The sequence below is a fragment of the Lepeophtheirus salmonis genome, chromosome 3 (assembly GCF_016086655.4).
Source record: "Lepeophtheirus salmonis chromosome 3, UVic_Lsal_1.4, whole genome shotgun sequence".
In the NCBI taxonomy this organism is placed as follows: Eukaryota; Metazoa; Arthropoda; class Copepoda; order Siphonostomatoida; family Caligidae; genus Lepeophtheirus; species Lepeophtheirus salmonis.
Window position 1 is genome coordinate 32,732,576 of NC_052133.2, and position 16,574 is coordinate 32,749,149.

A 16,574-nucleotide genomic window follows, 5' to 3' on the forward strand; every position below is an offset into this window, starting at 1 on the left:
ATCACGCAACTTTTGATTTTTATTGTCTTTCAAAATAAAGGTATGCGTATAGTTATAAATTACTTGCGGTTATTAAAATTCTACCCGAGTCCGAAGTTTAATTACTAGTGTCAAGTTGATTAACAAAAAATACCCGAAACCTATCCCTAGGACATTAGTATAGGTAATTGCATAAGAATAACATTGCATGAGTAGAGTAAGTAATTAACATGGAGTAGAATATTCCATGTGGGAGTGAGGACCATTTTGTTCAATTCAAATAATGGGTTAAAAAAAATCTAATCATTTAATATGTACATACCTAAATTAAATTTACATCAAACATGCAGTTGATGCAAAAATAACTCATCTCATGTGATCAAAAATTTTGATTTGCACTTATCAAGAACAAACCATACAATATACCCATATTTAGTGCTATGATGCAACATGGAATTTTTCAGTTTATAATTTTGCTCTTCTTTTGAACTAAATACATATGTGTACATTAGGGGGGCTCTAAAAAATAAAAGTATTTCTTTCACTTACGTACTCCCAATTTTTTTTTATTTGATGTAAGCTACACAGATACTGAATAAATATTTATCTGCAACCAGAACAGACCCTGTCTATTTGAGCTTAAACTGTTTCTACGAAGGGACCATGTACAAAGTATTTACCCAATTTTTTTGGCATAGATTTTCTATCCTCAAGAATGAAAGAATAATAATAGTTTGCGAGAAAAAAAATGGTGCTCCCTGTATGCCAAATATAAAACGCCTCCAAGGGTTCAATATTTTTTTTCGTATCAAATCTGACTCTACTCTATATAATGAGTAAAAATGGTAACACAATTCTAATTGAAAATGCTCGAGAACCAGATTTGATGAGAAATCTTGGATTTCTCATCGTTAAAAGTCAGCGTGTCTAGTGCTATTATAATTGAAGATGGAATTTGTAAACATTTTCAAAAAAATAAAATATTGTTGACATGTGTTTGGGGTAACGAAATTAACAAAAATTAAGATGTTTTATGATGGGAGAAGGGTAAAGGGGTAAGCTGTCTAATGGACCTACATTTGAAGGCTTTAAAGTACGAAAAATAAAAATATTTGATTTAATTAAGGTTATTTATTATAATTATTTCATTACTAAAAAATGAAATATTTTAAATTTATTTTCTAAAAAAGAACAGGTCAACTAAAAGAGAGGCTCTTTTAGTTAGTATTGGATGCCTCGTAAATCTTTTACTCCGTTTCTGGACAAAAAAAGAAAAAAGGAGAGTGGGTAAAATTTTGGATTATATTGAGGTCACATATGTTTAAACCTTTATCTTATTGATAAAGAACAATTACTTTTTCATATTATTTTAATTCAACTCCAGTTTTCATTTCATAACTATTTTTCTCTACAAAATATATTTAAGTTTGACCAACTGAGTGGAAAACTTAAGGATAAAAAAGAGTGCATGTTCCATGTACAGAGTATTATTGAGAAAAACAAAAACAAAAATCTTTTATGTGTTTGAGAACACCCTAACATACATGTGTCAAAATAAATACTTAGAATTTATATACTTATATGCAGCTTGATTCCTAGCCTAACAACTAGACGTGGAGATGCCTATATTTGTAATATTAAATAATCTTTAAGCTACTTTATTTTTTTCAAATGACTACATTAGAGTAATACAGTGATAGATGATTCAATTGCCAAATTTCAGGACGATTGTAAGCATTTTTGAGGTTATACAGTTGAAATTTCATATTTTGTGGATTATGAATATTTATTCGATTATTACAATTTGATTCCTGAAGAAATTTAAGTGATATTTTTTACCTATAATAATAATCAAATGGCTTTCTTTTTTCTTATTAAAAAAAAAAGATATAGGTCCCACAAATCAAACTTTGTATTTTCTATTAAATATTATTGTGTTACTTACATAACCATGCATCAAGAGCGAACCAATAATATTTCAATTGTTTCCACCTTGATAATTATTAATACTTTGTCAATACCTTGTCAATAGTTTATCCTTATAAATATAATAGGTCTTTACGATTGATTGAATGTCATACTTACAAAATTAATCAATTATATTAAAAAATATGCACTTTCGAATGTTCACATCTGGATTATTGCTTGTTCAGATTTCAGCCTAGACGAAAAATGGGACCCTTTCAAATAGGAATCACTAAGTTGCGTTGGAGGCATGGTACAGAGCTGAGTACCTTTTGTGCTTCAAGTATTTCATGGGCTTCTTTATAGAGATAGGCTTTTAACGCCTTGCCCTTCTTTGTAAAAAAAAGTCACATATGAAAAAGATAATTAAGTAAGTCACAACAAGGTAATTTTTAGTGCGAAATTCAAAGTAGGAGGAGCTGAGATTTAGCTATTTGAAAAATTTCCCATTTATTTGCAAAGCCCTGAATATGTATGTGGGAACTCTCTTGTGCTCATATTTTTCACAAATTATTTTTTTTACCAATACAAAACTTTTCCCCATATCCTGTGTTCAAAATTCGAAAAAGTCTTATTATTCCGTTTCAAAATGACCCATCCCACTGTACATATAATAACAGTTAATCTCCTTAATATGCTGATGAGAAGGATGAATATGATTCTAGTAGATAATGGTTTAAAGGTATTCACATCAAAGGAGGGATATTTACATCTCATTATGTATCAACATATAAATGATGTATAGGAGATGCGTCATCCAATTTACAGTTCGGGGAAAATTCATGATTAATTAATGTACATAAATATTATCATAAAAATATTATGTGAGGGACTTTCTTTTGATGTTTTTATTAATACAAATTTAGATGTGTTTTCCCTTTTGCAGGGACATGATATGTTAGGGAACACTATTGAAGTATTTAGTGTTAAAACTTGAATTGTATAAAATATGAACCGCCGGTAACCCTTACAACGTAAAGAATGCTTGAAAAGAGAACAGCTTAGCTGGCATGCCTCTTTATTAGATCAGCTGTAAGTGGCTGTGAAAGGATGGAAATAAACAAAAATCCCACTCCGTATCTAGCAAAGGCATAGATAGGAATTACTCAAACTTTGATCCTCGATTATACACATATTTTCTATCTTCAAGAATGGCAAAGTAATGATAACATCATTAGTAAAACAAAACTGCTTAGGTTGCCACTACCAATAAAAATCCCACGCAAAAAATATTTTAAGGATTTACAACCCTAATGACCCCTTGAGTTGTATAAATATGACCTGTCGATATCTTAAAAGAGAGACTGATAAATGATCCTGAATTAAGTAATGTTCGAGAGAAGAGCAGCTGCACTGTTACGTCGTTCCATGAGATTAGCTGCTAACAGCTATGGGAAGAAGGAAATGAATACAAATTCCACTCCGTTGTCGATCCTTAAGTCTTCTCTGAGTTCAACAAGGACGACTTACTCTTACAACTCCCCAACGAGTACTCAGTGTGACATGAACACACGAGTACTTAATATTTATATGTTTTCTCCTCGAGAATTAAAGAATAATTATAACAGCTTGGGAAAATAAAAATAAAACACTCCTAATATTGCCAATCACAAAAAATATATCTCACGTTTTAAGGAATATTTTCTACAATTCAATATAGAAAATATGACAGAAGCATTATCTTAGAGAGACTCATTTCCTTGTCAATCTGCAACATCAAAGATATATTTCATCAGGCTCTTAATGGGTTCAAAAAATACATATGTAGAATGTACAATTAATCAATTTTTTTTTTTGTTATAAGTGTTTTCCATACTGTAGATTTATGTATATCCGTTTTTTGTTTGATTTGACTACACAATTCAATATGTTACATACATATAGAAAGGTATATTTATGTTTATCCATTTAGATAGAGCCTAAATAGATTTTTTGTTTTTAAGAAACATGTATTCTATTCTTTGAGCTCCTGACTTGGCAGGAATCATGATATAATAATATACTTTTGTATTTGGATATAGAATACATATATAAAAATACTTCATATCTAGTTATTTTCTGATGAAAAATATTATTATTTTTATAATATAAAATTATAACTTAAAAGTCTACATTTACCCATTCGTACACAGTACACAATCTCTCATTTCCTTAGAATTTGTCGATTTTGGGATCCCGTTAGTAAGTAAAAAATGTTTTGAAATTGAAGTACAGGGTGTCCACGATAAATTGGAACTACTTTAAACTTGTACCGGGTCTTCAATGCCTGGGAGGTTGAGGGGAAGGTCTGCCGCAAGGCCCACAACATGAGAAGTGCCCGAATCCGCACTCCCCGCTTCCTTGAAGGCCTCCGGAAGTCCATCAAGGCTTCGCCGGGGACTTCCTTGTCCAGGTTGGCCAAGAACTGTGGAGTGAGCAAACAGCTGGTCTCCAAGGCTGTGAATGAGGACCTCGGGTACAGGCCATACCGAATGGCCAAACAACACATCTTCACGGTATCCATGAAAGCCTGAAGAGCCATGGAGGAAGACTCATCTTCTTCTCCGACGAGAAGAACTTGACTGTCGACTGAAGCTACAACGGCCAGAATGACAGGTGGCTTGCCAAGGAGAGAGAAAAGGCCCCTGCGGTCTTCACCACAAAGTTCCCAGCCTCCGTGATGCCCTGGGTGTCATCTGCAGCATCGGTGAGGTGATGCCTCCTTTCTTCTTCAATACCAAGAAAAGGGTTAACGCGATAAGGTACTGCGAAGTCATGGAGGAGTTCGTCATCCCCTGGATGAAGGATACAGCCAATGGGAGGGAGTTCTTATTCCAACAAGACTCTGTTGATGCAATAAATCCGAGTTTTGGGGCCGCTTAATTACTGGAGATCAAATTGGGATACGCCATTATACGTTCGAAACAAAAATACGATCTAAATAGTGGCCTGCGAAGATTTTTGTCAATTGAAGAATCACCTTTGTGAACAATTATTTTGCTGAGAACAATGCTAGAAATAGGAGCACATCACTGGGATAAGTGTGTTGATAGAGTTACAAGGAGTCTGTTGAAATAGGTTAATCCCCCCCAAAAAAAAAAAAAAAAAAACTGGTGAAAACTGGTATCCCGGGAGAAAAACCCCTTGTACACACTGTACATACAATTTTTATAATTTCCAATTCAATTTATTGTAAATTGTTTTTGTTATCATGATACTTTTCTTTTGGGCATTTTACTTTAAAGACGAAAAAGAATTCATGTTTATGTTATATCCCCATATCTGTATTTTCAATACTCTGCCATTGGTATAATTCGTTCTTTTTTTATCGTTTGAATTTGATAATTCTTTATTTATTTATGTACATTGAAATGGCCCGGTTTTTTTTTTGATTTTTTTTTTTACTGCATTTTTAAAATTATTTTTATTGTTACTTGGTGATCTTTACCAAATAGTTTTTGTTCTAATAAGTTAATTTCAATTAACTTATTCGTTTAATAAAATTATTTTACTTTTGAATAGCAAAAGGATCAGAAGATGACCATTATTTTTGAAGGATAATTTTAGTTGGCTTTTTTTAAATTTTGATAGAATTTTTTTTTTTTGAATCAACGTTTATTTTATCTTTATGAAGGATGTTTTTATTCAATTTTAAATCTTAACCCTCCGTTAGTGAACATCCTTTTTATAACGTAGTTAGTGAACAGGGTATTAAAAACAATACAAAAGCTTGCTCTATTTATTTACGTAAAAAGTTGAACGATTATATTAACTACGTCATTTAAATTTTGTGTCATTTTTTTAACTATTCATTCCATTGTGCACTCTTAGATATACTCGAATCCAATATTATGTCATTTCTTACTCAAAAGGAGAATAGTCAAATTCAAAATAGAAATTTATCAATTCATTAAAATGGGCTAAGAGAATCGGAGCTTCTATACAAAAATTTACTACAGAAACCTGTGCATGATGTATCCATTGTATGTAAATAAACATAACAATTCTAAATTTTGAGAATTTTACTTTTAAAGAAAACACTAACAAGTTGGATTTGATTGCACACTATGTACTCTTATCAAGAAATTTTTGGCAATACAGAGGTGGGCAAAAGCATTTGCACTGCACTTAAAAAGTTCAATAATTTCATATATTTCTTTATTGGGTATAGTTTTTTTACAATAATGATTCCATTTTAAATATGTTATGTATATTTGTTGTGGCGATTTAGAAACAACAATCATTCCAATGTAAATACTTCTGGTCACCTCTGTATACTTGGTTTATTCAAAAATATGTAGCTTCTTAAAAAAGCAAATATCGTTTTTTAAGTTCCAAAATTTTCAACCCCCATCCCTCAAGCAAGATCCTAGTGTTATCCTTATATATTTTTGATACTATTAAAATAATTAATATATGAAATTCCAAAACAAATTATATACATTTATACCATTCAGGTCGTCCTACATATATGGCCAAGTCTTTGACTTTTACCTATGGTATACCTGATTAGTTTCAATTTATATTAAAATATTTTTGACTACTCTTAATAAGTTTAAACATTCTCATATTAAATTAGACTAATCTCAAATTGAATTGGACTACTCTCATTTTGAATTGGACTATTGTATTTTGAACTGTACTATTCTCATTTTGAATTGGGCTATTTAATTTTGAACTGCAATTTTTCCCAATTTAATATTAGACTATTCTGTTTGACTGTTCCTACTTTGAAGTAAACTATTTTCATTAGGAATTGGAAATTGTATATTATTTGTTATTAAAGTTATGATCATTGTGGCTTTAAGCAACGTGGTCACTTTAGGTAAAAATAAATATAAATAAAAGTTCTTGGTATACCTATTCAAGTGGAAAAAAATATATGAGTTTATCATCACTATGGTGATCTATTTATATACTTCCACTTCTTTTTTTTTTTTTTTTGGGGGGGGGAGGTGATAATAATAATGTTTTTTTGTTTTTTTTGCATTTGCTGTGGAAAAGAGTTCAAATGACTTAAACTTATTTGTTTTTAAATTTTTCTCCAAAGTAATGTGTGTTTGGTAAAGATATTTTTCCTATCTATGTCATTATATTTGCATGTATATTATATTCATGCATATAGGTAAATTTTATGCTTGTCTACGGTTGGACTGCTTTTTTGTAGATGTTGGTATTTTGTACATGCAGATGATAGAACTTGGAGGTAAAAAAAATGAGATTAATTAGTTTTAATAGAGAATTTATAGTACCATAATATTCTGAGATACAAGTTATTTTATATAGGAGCTGGATTCTAATAAAAAAATGGCACTGATAGAGTTGTATAATGTATGGCCTGCAGGTATTTAAAAAGACAAGAAAGGAGATAAATTGACATGGTAATCATGACAATTTGATTTTTTTTTTTGTGAAGAAAACTGCTTAGATGTCATGACTTTTTATTTGATTATCTGCAGGCAGCTATTAGTGGAAGGAAATAAACATAAATCCCACTCCATATCTGGCCAAGACATAGGCAGGAACTACTCCATTTTCGATGATCAAATCTACTCTAAGTGAAATATAACTTTTCACTTATATAGCTACCCAACAAGTTCTCACTGATACTCTCCGTCATTAATGAGCGGACATTAGTCATTACTCTATATTCAGAGGTTATCTCTTTAAGAATGTTATAATTGTTGTTTCCAACTCTATACATTGACATACAAGGCTGGTTTTTAAAGATGCAAGCTAGTCAAGAGCTGTCAACGGGACGCAAGAGCCGTTTCAAGTGCATTATTTCAGTAACTTCTTATGAGATAAGATGCGTTGACTTACGAGTTCCGTCCAGGAAATAATTAAGCTTGCATATAAAGGTATTACTGTATTTGTCATCATTAAATGATTGAAACTATAATAGTTGTCGATCAGTTAAAGCTGTATTTTTTAGATAGTTACTAATTGATGTGTATTTTGGGGTATATTATGAAATTCAAGTGCCATCACTTGTAAAAAAGAAATAATTGAGTAATTTTGAGTTTATATCTTTTTGAATTGGACTATTATCATTTTGAATTAGAAGTTGTATATTATTTGTTATTAAAGTTATGATCATTGCAGCTTTATCAACGTTGTCAGTAAAGCCAAAAATATATTCAAACAAAAGTTCGTGGCATATCTATTCAATTGGAAAAATATACATATCATCACTAAGGTGACCTATTTATGATACACATTGGAGGTTGGGGAGGGGGGCTTGAGGCCCCTAAAAGGAGCTAACGACGCATCTTATGGGACGTACACATTTCAACGATTTGTTCGTACAAGTTACAACTTGTACACATACATATGTGAACAAAGAGTGACGTGATCCCTTCTTGACTGATAATTATACAAACTTATTTGTTTTTATTATAATCATAATGATGATTATTATACCATTCAACCTTGAAATCTTACATAATTAGGATAATATTGAAAGGTGAGAGAGAGGGGGATATGTATTCATGTTTTACCTATTAGAAGAGCACGTATTCATGACCTATCGACACGTACCAGGAAATGAATTCCTTGAAATATCCTCCATTTAAGAAAAAAAAAGTATAAGGATAATCACAGATTATTCTTAGGTATAGAGTTGTGTAAAACATGATCTGCCAGTACTTGAAAATGAAAGAAACCAAAAGTTAACATGGTAATCCTGACAATTTGAATAATAATATATTAGAAGAAATCAGCTGCAAGCAGTAGTTGGGAGAGGAAGGAAAAAACACAGTCATACTACTTCTTTTATAGCAAGAACATATAGGCTGGAATTACTCCGATGTCGAACATCAATTCTACCCTAAGTCCAACTAGAACTTACACTTTTAACTCCCAAGCAACCCCTTATTGTCTTACTCCGTCTTCCATGAGTAGATGTAATATTTATAGTTTTATACGATAATGTTTCTCTCTCTCGATAAATGCAATTATAATGATATCAGCTCTAAAAAACGAAAAAAAAAAAAAAAAATCAAGTTGCAAATACAAAAAGTTTTGCACGCGTTCTAGGTCATATTTTATAAAGCTCTAGTTATGTAATCGTTATACAAGATATTTGTACTTTGTACAGTTTAGATCATGGGTGTGCTCGGCTTGCGAGCCAAATTCAAACCAAATGAGGTTTTCATCTTGCGTTAATGGGCTAAAAGTTAATAATATGGCCGCAACCCATGAACACCTTGAAATATATATTTTTTTAAGTTATTGAATGAAACATTACATTTAAGCTAATTAGATTTAAATAAGAGAAAATATATTCCCTTCCCTAAAAAAAAGTCCTTTTTTAATAAAGTTTATTACAGATTATCTTTGAAGAATATATAATATGATATTACTTCATTTTTTCAAATTCAGAGTATTATTTTTATATATTATTGATTTCAGTATATAGATATCGGCCGTGTTTATATAATTATGATTAGTGATGAAATTCTTGTGTATAATAGAAATGTTAAAAAAAAAAAAAACCTAAAATCGACATGGTAACTTTAAAAATTTAAAGAATGTTTTGGAAGGAATCAGCTAGAATCCAATGTGACGATGGAGGAGGAAAAAAAAGGAAATAATCAAGGATATTAGAAAAAATTACTACATTATCGATTCTCAATTCTAAAACTCTGAGTCCAAGAAGAACTTAGGATTAGTTCTCCACAACAAATCGCCAAGGTTACTTTCCGTATTTTGTGATCACACACGAATGTTCCATCAGGCTTTGAATATAGTTGAACCTATTAGGAAAGGAAGTTCTCTGCTCAGGAATAAAATAATAATGATAACTGCGAAGGAAATGAAAATTCATTCTTCAGATTACCAATTAAAAAAAGAAAAAGAAAACCGGACCAGTTAAAAAATTTACACGACTTACATTACTAATTACGATAGTTGGCTAACAGAGTTGGGATAAAGTCCATATTCTACAAGTCCATGTTTAGTTTCAAGTATTTTCTCACAAGTCCTTATTCTTGAATATTTTCAACGAGTCCTTTTCAAGTCTTCAGAAATATAAAGATACTTTTAAGGAGTACTTTATATACAGTGAACAAATTGAAATACCTTTCGAGTCAAAGTCTTTTAAATATGGACTGGAGTCCATGTTGAGTCACTTGTCACCTTCATTGTGTTTTAACTATCCAATTAGGTTCTAATATAAATAAAAAGTAGTTTGCTTCAAGTTGTGCAATGTGTAGTAGTTTAAAATTATTATGTTGAATTTATTGACAATGTTTAGGAAAGTTGTTGTGTATAAAAATCGAATGATATTTTACAAAAATAACTCTAAAAAAACAAAACATGTCATTCCAGAAAAAATAAAACCAATTACGTATATATTTTTTTAAAACAAAATCATATCGTTTTGTTAATTCCTTGTCTTAATCCTTCCAAATGAAGTATTATTTGTTGACTAAGTCATTTTAATTTAACAATTTGTTTCATAATATTTAATAACATAGACTTCCACGGAACATAACATAGGAAGATAATTTGCACCATCTCACTCCGAAATATTGTCTGTCCCTAGTCTAGATTGATAATTTCCAGTTAACATTTTTTTCCATAAACATTTTAGCCTTCATGTAGTATTCATCTACTGGATGCGTTAAAATATTGATCTGTAATTATTATTATTATTTTGTTTTGGTATATAATTTTTTGAAGCATTTTGAGTAATTTATAGTCCTACTGATTAATTATAGGGTTAAAGCAATTTTTGAGTTTGAATAAACATCAGATATCTACATAAAAGTATAATAATTCCCTCGAAAACTACATTCTATTTTGAAAATTGTTTAAATGTAAAATCAGCCCAAAAACGATTTTTATAATTTTATAGTGTCGTTCTTCACTCAGTTTGATGATGAATATCAGTTGGTTTTTTTTAAGCCATTAGTAGGATTATTCATTGATTACATACTACATTATCAAAATAACGTTTGTTGTGAGTAAACCCAAAAACAATTTAGAACAAAAAATAAAGAAATTGAGAGATGCCAAAATTGTTTCATTACATCAAATATATATTGGCAGACATATTTTGATGGGTTTGGTATTCAAATTTCTGGGATGTGCTGAGGTACTTAAGAATATCAAGGTAATGTTAAAAGCCTTCATTTCATTTATTAGACTTCTTTTGGACCCTTAATGGCCCCTTTCAAACAAAATCCATCAATTTTTAATTATTTCATTGTGACGATGCATTTTTGGTTTTGCTTTCAATCCAATTTGCAGTGTCTCAAAGGATTAAGCCTAAAATTTGTCGTTGAACAGTAAAAATTGGGCTAAAAAATATTGTAGATAACTACTCAATAAATCTTTAGTGTTACTCACCGTTTTTATTACCACACTTACTCGTAGTTACTCTATACCTGGATGATGGATATTCTCTCCTCAAGAATGAAGGAATGATAATAATTGTCTGTGAAAAAGAAAGAAAGAAAGAATATTATAACGTTATGATTGATACGCCAGGGAGTAATTGAGTCTCTAGTACGTAACCTGGCTAAGCCTTTACTATACATGCTAAACGCCTGTGATATTTCATTAATATGACCACATTGTTATTTCTTAGATAAAAAAATATGTAAATGAATTGGATATATTTTCACATACTACAAACAAACATACATTATTTTCTCTACTATCTAGATGGCTCTTAAGTTGAATCAATGTTATTTTTTAATGATTTTTTTACAACAAGTATAAAGATTCTTTTGCAAAATGAAAGATGTTTCCCCCATTTCAGTCAAATTGTATAAACTTATTGAATACTCAAATGGTATATCATGGTCACATTTTGAAAAGTCATAATTCCCTTATGGAACATCTTTTGGATTGAAGGAAGCAAGAGTTGATTTGATTATTAATATCCAGGAGTGAAACTTTGTTTTTATTAATTAATATATCAACCTCGAGTGATTTTGTCTCAGTTAACTTGTTTAATATACACATAGAAGGGAGCCATGGCCACTTAACTTTTTGAAAGTTTACAATTATCACATAACTAGGTTGTCCATACCTTTGACCCCCATAAAGGCCCAATTAGTATCGGTGCCAGGGAGGGAGGGGGGGGGGTAAATATTTATTTATATAATTATTACAGAAAATCCCCATGTTATATATTAACCTTCTTTTTTTTACGTCCTGTAAATTTGAGTTAACCCATAATAAAACGGACATTTCATTCATTTATAAAAAAGTACCCCGTACTTTCTCGACAGGATTTTAATAGATGACATGTGTGGACAAATGAGGACAGTTGATTACCTAGCATATAGCAGGATATATATATTTAAATTACAGTCATTGGTCCCTTCACTTTCAAAAACGGTGCCTGGAGTCTCATATAAGAGGAATATTCGAAATTATAGAAAAAACAAAACTATTCCTTAGTTTCTCTCTTTCATTCAAAGGTGAGACTTTGCTCTTGTTTGAAGGGATACACATAATAATGATAAATACTAAGATATCGGCATGTGACACTGACGTATTTGACATTTTATTCACTTTCAATTTTAAGATTACTGTTTATTTAGAGATAAATGTCATATTTTAAAATCTATTTTCTTATAATGATGTTGATGGCGGTGGAATGGTGAATGTTTCTTTTGATATATCTTTATTTTATTCATGTCATATCTCTTCTAATGAAGAAGAATAATAATCATCGTTAAAGAGACAGAAGATTTTTTTTTATGTGTATTTAGTGAAACAGGTACTTATTGCTTATTAATGCATTTATTAGCGAGTATATCTATGGACATATATGTCTATTTGTTCTCCAATGACAGAAAATCAATCAAAAATTACATGAACACATCCTATTTAAGGATACAAATTCTTAATACATAGATACAGCCGAATACAAAAACTCGTAAACTCGACATATTCGAGTTTGATGCAAAATGGCGGAAAAGTTTACTTCTGAAAAAAAAAACCAAATTTTTAATCCACAATCGAATTTTGTTAGACTAGTCAGTTTATGCTTTAGGCACATGCTGCTAGTTAGTGTTGTTGTTGTTAAGCGAGTTAAACCATTGTCAGACTGTGCTCCAAGTTGAAGCTCTATTTTTGTGGTTTTACGTACTGTTTTTGACAAAAACATTGGTACGAAGAATAGATATGTTTCTTATATAAATTATATTATTTAAATCTGAGTATAATTCTTGTACATTTTTGTATTATAAAAGGTACGTTAGGGTAAACAATTTATGGTTCAAACGAATTAATCCGTTTTCAGTTGTGTTATAGGGAAAATTGATTCAGAACTCTAACACAACGCTTCTGCACGCTTTTTCCGTAAATAATGATTTTTCTTGACTGATTTGAACCGATATTTCGGGGATGACCGAGTACTTTGAACATCATATGCCGTCATTCTACTGATGTTCACAGTTTGGAAACACACATGACGTCATCAAAAATTCTTCTATAAAATCAATTTAGACCGAATATTAAATGAGAAGGATCAAAACCGAATTAATAGTCGCCAACAAAAATTATAACGGTTCAGACCGAAAACCGAAGTGTGGTTTGTTATTATGAATACAGAATAAACAAATAATTATATATTTGTAGAACGTAGGCTAGAGGTTCTCAAACTTTAGTACGCGTGCTTTATTAGTGGTACATGGAGGAACGGCATAAATATGTTAATCCTCTGTAATTGTAAACCGAGTTTGGATATAATAGTGCTATTTAGAGAATGAAAATTTTGATATTTTTTAACGTGGTACACATTACAAAATTTCTTAGAACATCTGATCAATTTAGTAGATTTTGGAGGGCAGAATCATTTAGGATGTTCTTTTGATCTATTTTTAATTAGTTGACCCATTCATTTCAATAATTTTGTTTATACAACTATAGAGGTTTACATAAGAGTAAGTTTTACATGAAGGAAAGTTTGTTGGCTTCATAGCCTGTCAATAGTACTTAGGTATTATTGGCCTTGTGGTGGTTCTATGTATTATGTCGTTTAAATATTAAGCACGGCGTTACATCACTAATAAAAAAGTATACACTATATTTTGTTGACAGCTGTTTATTTTTCTGCTTTTCCACCCGTTATTAGTTGTGCTCTGAACGTTTATTGGTTAAATATGAATACGATCTTGTTAAGGTGGGAATAGCTGGTGATGGGTGGAGTGGTAAAAAAAATATAACTTGCTGGTATGTAAACAAAAAAACAACTAGAAATTCTGACAATTTAAAGAATGTTTTGAGAGGAGAGCAGCTTAGCTGTCATGACGTTTTAAAATAGTATTTGCAAGCAGCCATGAGATGGCGATGAATGAAATAAGCAGCATACACCCCACTCCTTATCTATTAAATACATAGTGAGGGATTACTCCGAACTCAATCCTCAATTCTATTTCCTATCCAAAATGGACTTACACTTATAACTAACTCTCTGACAAATCGTTAGTCCTACTCTCCCTTATAATTGAGTTCACCTCAAGAATTAAAGAGTAATTATGACAGTTTTGGAAAATAAACACTACAAACTCCAATTATAGAAAGTTTCCTATCATACTTTTTTACGACTATATAATTATGTGCCATGTTTTATGTTTATTTTTGGGAGAAAGATAAATGAAGGTACTTTAAAGAGTCTAACGTTTGAGTCGGTATATATTGATGATGTCGCGCACATCGAATAAATAATTATATTCATATACATACAAAATGATTATTGATTGGATCCTCAATACTCCCTTGAATCTCAAATTACTCCGTCTTATCTTATTCTTCAAAGCTGAAGAGTTGAGTTACATAATATTTTCCTCTCATAATTGGTTTGATTAGTTCTTACCACGTACTTTATTTAATATATGTTTTGTCGAAGAAGTCACTTACCTATTAAAAATACTTGGTAGTCTTTATTGTTGAAAAAGAGGATAATAGGGCATGAGCACAAAATAAAATAATATATATAATCCGCAAGGTGGTGTGACAGTCTGTAGCTCATTGTTTAAAAAATGACGCTTGCTCAGAATAATTTTGACATGTGGTAAACATACGTACATGTTATTTTTTATTAAATAATATTATCATTGAGGGAGTTGTATTATTTTGCCACAAGAAGGCGCTACTCTCTGTTGCTTTTGTTTACCAACGTATATAAGTAAATAACGCTCATTGGACGAATAATTTTTTTAGAAAATCAAAATTTGACAATAATTTAGAAAAAAAGGCATAATTTAATAAATAAACTTTTTTTTAAATTTATTTTTGACGAAATGAATATTGTTCATTCCAAAATTGTGAATCTAAGAAGTAGACTTTTTGACAAATTTGACAACTAGATTTTAGCTGATCTCCCCGCTTAGTCACGGGCTTGGGTGAGTTGGATCATTTCTGTTATTAGCTCCCTTGAGAGTTATTCATATCTGGGAAAAACATCCAACAACTCGTTTGTTTATTATTTTTGTCAGCTGTTAATATGTACATACCTACTAGAGTTTCCTTTTAATGATCCACTTTCCCTGGATTGATCAGGGTTTTAAATCAGTCTATGGCAAATTCCCTGGAAATCTTGTATTAAATAATTTAATACTCTAAGCGCAATTTAATTATGGAGTATATACTCTGTTGAAAGTTTTTACGATTCATGCTTTGCTAGTGATATGGCAAATCATATATGTATCGTTAAACAATTATGTCAAATGAAGCTCTAAATTTTTTTGAAGGATGGAATTTTACTAGCACAACAATATTATACGTCCTTAGTCCCTTTTTTACCCCATACATACATTAAAATATTGTTGAGGGTCGCATTGGGTTACATAATTCCAGAAAATGGGAGCCATGGGCTTTACAAAAACCAATTTGCGTACTAATTGCGAAAAGAGGATTGTGAATATATGAATAAGAAAATTATCACTTTGAATACTGATCAACTTTTTTTCTTATGCTAAAAACATCTTTTGAGGTTATTGTCAAGGATGGGATTTTTGTAGGTAAATATTATTTTTGATTTTCTTCACATTCTAGAAATATGTCCCCTCCTTAGTCATTTTTTGATCGAGGGTGTTTGAATGAGTGGACATGTTTTTTGATTCATTATTATTTGATTTGAACCAGAATGTAGCCTCTTTGCTCCTTAGTGCTGTGCTAAAAGAGTGACATCTTGCGTTAAAAAAAAATCACAAACACGATGAATCTATTTAAGCTAACAGGAGAGTTTCGCCACTTTGTTTCTATGTTTTAGTTGGAGAGAGGTGCAATATTGTCCAACTATCAGTTATTTTTGGACATTTTTTCTATTTGGCGGAGGAAAAGTGGAGAGAAACAATAAGGATTCTATCTGTGAAGGGATTTTAGTTATTGGATCAGTGATTAAATTGTATTTACTCTAACAAAATGACTGATGGAAAATTATCTCATTTTAGGACTATTTCGGCTTTAATTAGTGTTTTAAACGTGGATTTGTTGAATTCAATTATATATATCTATACGCTGATATTGTATATCTGGAATATTATTACTAAATAATAATTGAAAATAACTACCTGTTAATTTCGGACCTTTTTTCTTTCTATATTTGGAAGAGCAAAGGTGAAGAGATGCAAAGAAAACTGCTAATTCAATGTTCCTCATGAAATCCGCGTTTCCCTCTTTGGTTG

General features: G+C 30.7%; 1 protein-coding gene across 2 annotated transcripts in view; it reads left to right on the plus strand.

Annotated features, from left to right (window-relative positions):
• LOC121114953 (pseudouridylate synthase RPUSD2) overlaps positions 1 to 16,574 on the plus strand; it is a 157,337-nt gene that overhangs the window by 49,582 nt on the left and 91,181 nt on the right. The window lies entirely within an intron of this gene.